Here is a 7,436-nt window from a genome sequence, read left to right on the forward strand (position 1 = left end):
TTCCCCTCCTCATGACGCCATCTATTTTGTGTAGTGCACCAGTCCCTCCCTTAGCAAAGCACCCCCACAACATGATGCTGCCACCCCCGTGCTTCACAGTTGGGATGGTGTTCTTCGGCTTGCAAGCATCCCCCTTCTCCTCCAAACATAACGATGGTCATTATGGCCAAACAGTTCTATTTTTGTTTCATCAGACCAGAGGACATTTCTCAAAAAAGTACGATCTTTGTACCCATGTGCAGTTGCAAATCGTAGTCTGTCTTTTTAATGGCGGTTTTGGAGCAGTGGCTTCTTCCTTGCTGAGCGGCCTTTCAGGTTATGTCAATATAGGACTCGTTTTACTGTGGATATAAATACTTTTGTACCTGTTTCCTCCAGCATCTTCACAAGATCCTTTGCTGTTGTTCTGGAATTGATTTGCACTTTTCGCACCAAAGTACTGTCATCTCTTGGAGACAGAACGCGTCTCCTTCCTGAGCGGTATGATGGCTGCGTGGTCCCCATGGTGTTTATACTTGCGTACTATTGTTTGTACTATTGACTGACCTTCATGTCGTAAAGTAATGATGGACTGTTTTTGCCGTAATAAGGACTTGGTCTTTTACGAAATAGGGCTATCTTCTGTATACCATCACTACGCAAGGAAAGAAGTCCCGCTATTTAACTTTTAACAAGGCACACCTGTTAATTGAAATATATTCCAGGTCACTACCTCATGAAGCTGGCTGAGAGAATGACACCAGTGTGTAAAACTGTTATCAAGGCAAAAGGTGGCTACTTGTAGAATCTCAAATATAAAATATACTTGGATTTGTTTAACACTTTTTTGGTTACTACATGATTCCATATGTGTTACTTCATAGTTTTTAAGTCTTCACTATTATTCTACAAGGTAGAAAATAGTAAAAAAATAAAGGAAAACCCTGTAATGAGTAGGTGTGTCCAAACATTTGACTGGTACTTTATATACTGAACAAAAATATAAATGCAACATAAAGTAGTGTTGGTCACATGTTTCATGAGCTGAAATAAAAAAATCTCAGAAATGTTCCATACGCACAAAAAGCTTCCTTCTCTTAAATTTTGTGCACAAATTTGTTTACATCCCTGTTAGTGAGCATTTCTCCTTTGCAAAGATAATCCAATGCCACAGATGTCTCAAGTTTTGTGGGACCATGCAATTTGCATGTTGACTGCAGAAATGCCCACCAGGGCTGTTTCCAGATAATTGAATGATAATTTCTCTTCCATAAGCTGCATCCAATGTTGTTTTAGAGAATTTGGCAGTACATCCAACTGGCCTCATAACCTCAGACCACGTGTAAGCCCTTTTGTGGGGAAAAACGTATTCTGATTGGCTGGGCCTGGCTCCCCAGTGGGTGGGCCTATGCCCACCCATGGCTGCGCCCCTGCCCAGTCATGTAAAATCCATATATTAGGATGTAATGAATTTATTTAAATTGACTGATTGAATTCCTTATGTGAACTGTAACTCTGTAAAATGTTTAACTTGTTGCATGTCGTGTTTATATTTTTGTTTGGTATACATTTTAAATACATTCTGTAATATGTTTGAAGGTATTAAACATGTATTAAATATATATTTCTGAAATGCATTATTTGGACAATTTTAAATATTTCACATGTATCCTAGAAAATGTATCAAGAGGAACCCTCTCTTTGATGGAATGCACATATTACAGTACGGCTTCATGTTTTTATCAAACTTCTGTGGGTCAAAATTGCTCTTGATTGTAAATGTTTTTATGTCTGCAAAATACAGCATTACAGTCATCAAGTGGTGAAAGGGTTCAACAGTATAACATTCTTCAGAGGAACACTGTTGAGTGACTGTGACTAACCTGTCCTGAATGTGTTTAATCTCCAGATATGATTGAATAAGGTTGCCATTTTCATGTAATGCGATGCAAAGCTGGTCTAGATTTCAACGCCGGTAATAGATTGGAGTTGTATTGTGAGGGCTGATCTCCTAAACCCTGCCAAAGGCCGGGTTCCCGGTACATGAACAATGACCTTGTTTCTGATCATCACCCAAACAGGCCTCAATTGTCTCACAGTGAAAGGTTGCCTTTCTCAACCACTGGCTGGAATTAGACAGAGAGCAAGAGGGATGGAGGGGGAAAGAGAGCATGGGTGCCCATTTCAGTTTGTGTTTGTACGTGAGAGAATTTGTATTATGAGTTTGCATGTGATATTTCTGTGTGCGTGGTAATTAGTGATTCAAATGATTAGACAGGATTGATTGTCACCTGAGAGCTGCTAATGCTGCCTCTTTCTCAGAAGCTCATTAACAGCCTCTGTAGTCCAATGGAAAATTAGTCACACTCATACACAACTATGTAGGAGTCCCAGCAGGCTTTATTGTGTGTGTGTGTGTGTGCGTGCGTGCGTGCGTGCGTGTGTGTGTGATGGAGATCTGTGGATGGGCGTACAGTAGTTCAGTCTGTTCTCTCAACTTCTCAAAAACACTGGTACATATTCACACACAGATACACTATTTAGCATCCCAGTGGACAATGAGACGGAGTTAAAATACTAGAGCTGGATGTGTGCAGCCTTGGTCACCATGGGAGACTGTTGGCCTGGGAATTAACACTCGCTTGGACAGAGTGGCTCTTCCCTGATCCAACAGACGGCATGCAGGAAACACTGGAATGTTTGGAATCGTGAGTCTGATGAAGAGAAAGCTGTATATGGGCCGTGTAGTGTATGGGTCTAATATGGGCCGTGTAGTGTATGGGTCTAATATGGGCTGAATGTGAGTCATATATGGGTCTAATATGGGTTGTATACACTGAGGGTACAAAACATTAGGAACAGCTCCCTAATATTGAGTTTTACCGCCTTTTCCTCTTAGAGCAGTTTCAATTAATTGGGGCATGGACTCTAAAAGGTGTCAAGTGTTCCACAGGGCTGCTGGCTTATGTTGACTCCAATGCTTCCCACAGTTGTGTCAGGTTGGCTGGCCATCCTTTGGGTGGTGGACCATTCTTGATACACATGGGAAACTGTTCGAGTGTGAAAAACTCAGAAGCATTGCAGTTCTTGACACACTCAAACTGGTGTGCCTGGTACCTACTATCATACCCCGTTCAAAGCCACTTACATCTTTTGTCTTGCCATCCCTTCACCCTCTGAATGGCACACATACACAATTCATGTCTCAAGGCTTCAAATTCCTTCTTTAACCTGTCTCCTCTCTTTCATCTACATTGATTGAAGTGGATTTAACAGGTGACATCAATAGGGGTTCAAAGCTTTCACCTGGTCAGAAAGAGCAATGTTTTGTACACTCAGTGTATGTGCTGTGTAGTGCATGGGTTGTATGTTGTCAGTAAACAGTGCTCAGCCAAAGCTCCCCCCAGTCTGCCCTTTGCTATGACCCTAAAGCGCAGCTTTAATGGAGTCATCAAAAAGGAGACCAATGAGCAAAACCCACACTAGAGAAGTTAGTCGTACTATTTACATAATTAATTAGTCACTTATATAACCTTTACACTAACATGATTCCCAAGTTGCTCAAACTAGAAACTTCCTGAGATTTAGAGTGGAACTGACAGTTGAGAGGCCATAGGTTCAAGAGGGGCCACAGGTTCAAAGTGCAAGGGTCACAGAAACTAAGACCGCTGTATTCCTAGAGCTCAGGATAGAGGATGAACTTAGGTACAGATCTAGGATCAGCTTACCCTCCCCAAATCATCAACATTGGGGTGAAGAATGCAATCTGACCTTAGATCAGTGTCTACTAGGGGCAACTTTGTCCTACTCCGTTTCTAGACAGGGTAAGTGCAGATGAACACTTGCAGATCACAGCATGGCATATTATTGAACTTCCCTTTTCCTGAACAGCAAACAAACAAATGAATAATAGCAGAAGAACAAAGTATTATTTAATTGTATATGTCATTATACCATCCATAGCTATCCTTCCATTCCCCATACGCAATATGGATATACAGTATTTAAGAAAACACTGCATGATTAGTTGGCTTTCAGTCATACGTACCAACTACCAAAAGCTCCAGACAGTCCTCCACTGGCTCTTCAGGCAGCCAATCCTCAGGGCAGTGGGCACCAGTCTGACAGAGCAAAGAATAGAAAATAGTGTCTACACAAATATGAAAAAAACAGGATGCGCACAAACACTCACATCCAGGTAGTGCAGCCCTCACACCCAGGAGTGTGTGTATTCACAATTCTGCTGAAGCATTAGGTCCATGAGGAGCTCTGCATCAGCAGCATTTTTTGTGCCTCGAAAGAATTAGTAGCATTTACCCTCTAGGACCACACCACTGCAGGAGCTCCTCCCTATGGTAGAAAGCAGAATTGCAACATGATTTTACATGTAGTGTGTGGACCCCCTCCCCCCCACACCCCTCTAACATTTACATTACATTTACATTTAAGTCATTTAGCAGACGCTCTTATCCAGAGCGACTTACAAATTGGTGCATTCACCTTATGACCTGTGGGTTCAATTCGGGCCATGTTCTTCATTAGCCCCCCCCCCTTCCCTATTTAAAGACCACCTCTGAGGGCTCTAGCTCCACCACTATGTACCCTGCTCCGACCATCATGAGGCCCTCGCCATGCTTGGCTGCTCCACGAGAGGCCTCTCTCTTACTCGAAAGCCCTCCACCAATAGCAAAATCTCTTCCCTAAGAGGCGTCTCCCCTTCTAAAGCAGTTGTTCCCAAACTGTAGGGCGAGGGTCCACCCCCACCCCAAAAAGTGTTTTTGTTAATTATTTTTTAAAGGAACTCAATCTTACTCTTGAAAGTTGTAATAGTAGAATGCACAAGGTGCGATTTCGAAATTGGGCAGTGCATCATCAATTCCTCTTGCCACGTTAGTCATCACATACCTTAGAGGGCTATTTCTATTTTGTTTTTCAGCCAATAAATATTGTCATTTTTTAGTCACTTGAATATCACATGAATACACATTAGACATGGCAAAATTATATAGAATTGCAAGAAAATATGCTTTAAACATGCAAAATTCTCTCCATTAAAAAGAGAAGTGTGAACAGTTTGTGCCATAAACAGTGCTTTTGCCAAGGGGGGGATGTACCCAATGCTGGAAAGGGGGACCTGGGTGAAAAAGTTTGAGAACCCTTGTTCTAGTGGATCCATCTCCATCATTGGTTATTCTACCGTCACAGCCTTAGTCTGTCCTTGGATAATGCTGAGTGAAAGGCGCCTCCCTCATTCCAGGTTCCAGCTCCATGATGGGTTTCTCAGTCAGCAAGTACTCCCCCTCTATCTTAAGCCCCATGTCTTGCATCAGTTCCATCACTGGCTCCTCCCCTGTGATGGTGTAATCTGTCATGATTGGATCCTCTCCAAAGACTATCTCCCTAATCCCAGGCTCCAGCTCCATGATTTGGTTGTTCCGCTGTTAAATACTCATCGTCTTCCTCCAAACCAGGCCCTCCCCTAGCGATGGCTCCAGTTCTGACATTGGCTCATCTTCCAAACTGATACATCATCTCTGGAGCCATCTTGTTGTCATCCATAGGCCTGCCTCCTCTCCCATACTCTTAAATCAGACCGTCCTCTGGTAGTGTTTTTTAAAATATATTTTTTTACCTTTATTTAACTAAGCAAGTCAGTTAAGAACAAATTATTATTTTCAATGACGGTCTAGGAACAGTGGGTTAACTGCCTGTTCAGGGGCAGAACGACAGATTTGTACCTTGTCAGCTCTATCCACTAGGCTACCCTGCTGCCCCAAATGGTTCCAACTCCATGATTGGCTCTTCAGCCATCACATATTCACCCTTCATAAGAGGGCCATTCTCTTGTTGTGTTAGCCCCTTGTCCATTGCAAGTGCCATATCCACCTCTGGCTCCATTTCTAATTCAGCTGCCATTTTTCCATCTGTACTTCTTGTTTCCATCTGTACTTCTGGTTTCTCCATCTCTGGCTCCTCCATTGCCATCTTTGGTTCTTCCATCTCTAGTTTTCTCATCTCCATCTCTGGTTTTTCATATCTAACCCCTGCTCTGGATCTTGTATCTTCTTTGTCTCTACTTCTTCCATATCTAGTTCCACCATCTCTGGATCTTGCATCTCCATCCTCAGTAGGTCCCCCTCCATCTCAGCCTCCATATCCTGCTCAGGCTGAGCCTCCTCTGCTGACAGGGCTCACAGGGCTCAGTTCTTCTGGTTTCTCTTGCCCATCAGATTTCATAAGGCTCGGTTCTTCTAGTTTCTCCTGCTCGACAGGGCTCAGTTCCACTCGATCCTCCTGGGTCTCCAGCCCAACAGTGTCTTCTGTCTCTGGTTTCTCCTGTACCACTGGCATCCATTCAGTTGACTTTTCATGACTTACTGGAATCACCTGCACATCCAGGCTGGGATCCCCTAGATTCTCCTGCACTGGATGGTTAAGTTCAGCAGGTTTCAGCTGGATTCTTCTCACAATTGCCTCAGGGTTCCAGCCAGCTGGTTTTCACTCTGCAGTGGGGCCTTGTCTGGCTAGGGGAAAATGGTCAGCCTCCACCACGTGTCCCTGCACTGGGATCACAGTCAAGCCCTTAAAATACATCAATAACATTTTGTGTCCCTTTGATGTTTTAAGTCGATACTGTGCACCGATATTTGCCAGCAGCATACCACTCTGCATACCACTGCTGGTTTGCTTCTGAAGCTAAGCAGGGTTGGTCCTGGTCAGTTCCTGGATGGGTGACCAGATGCTGCTGGAAGTGGTGTTGGAGGGCCAGTAGGAGGCACTCCTTCCTTTGGTCTAAAAAAATATCCTAATGCCCCAGGGCAGTGACACTGCTCTGTGTAGGGTGCAGTCTTTCGGATGTGACGTTAAATGGGTGTCCTGACTCTCTGAGGTCATTAAAGATCCCATGGCACTTATCGTAAGAGTAGGGGTGTTAACCCTGGTGTCCTGGCTAAACTCCCAATTTGGCCCTCAAACGGTCACCTAATAATCCCCATTTTACAATTGGCTCATTAATCCCCCTCCTCTCCCCTGTAACTATTCCCCAGGTCATTGCTGCTAATCAGAATGTGTTCTCAGTCACTTTACCTGGTAAAATAATGGATAAATAAAATGAAGAAGCTGTTATATTAAAGGAAGTGCCCTTTAATATAGACCACATGGAAAACTCTATAAATCAGATTGAGAAAAGAAAAAAACCTCGTGTTTTTCTGACTTCAACCCAGTTATGTGAACTGAACTCTTGTTTAAATATGGTGAAACTATAACTTTTTAAATTATTTTTTCAAAAGAAACATTGAACATATAATAATCATAGAGTAAAAGCAGGTGGGCTGGTTATACTCATTTTGGAGATTTGTTTCATGGTGGAAAACTGATCATGTTGAGCAAAACAACCCTTATAGGCTAGAATTTATTTAACAAATGTTTTAACAATATATTCAACTGCCTCACCCTGT

Source organism: Oncorhynchus gorbuscha, linkage group LG01, assembly GCF_021184085.1.
Source record: "Oncorhynchus gorbuscha isolate QuinsamMale2020 ecotype Even-year linkage group LG01, OgorEven_v1.0, whole genome shotgun sequence".
Taxonomy (NCBI): domain Eukaryota; kingdom Metazoa; phylum Chordata; class Actinopteri; order Salmoniformes; family Salmonidae; genus Oncorhynchus; species Oncorhynchus gorbuscha.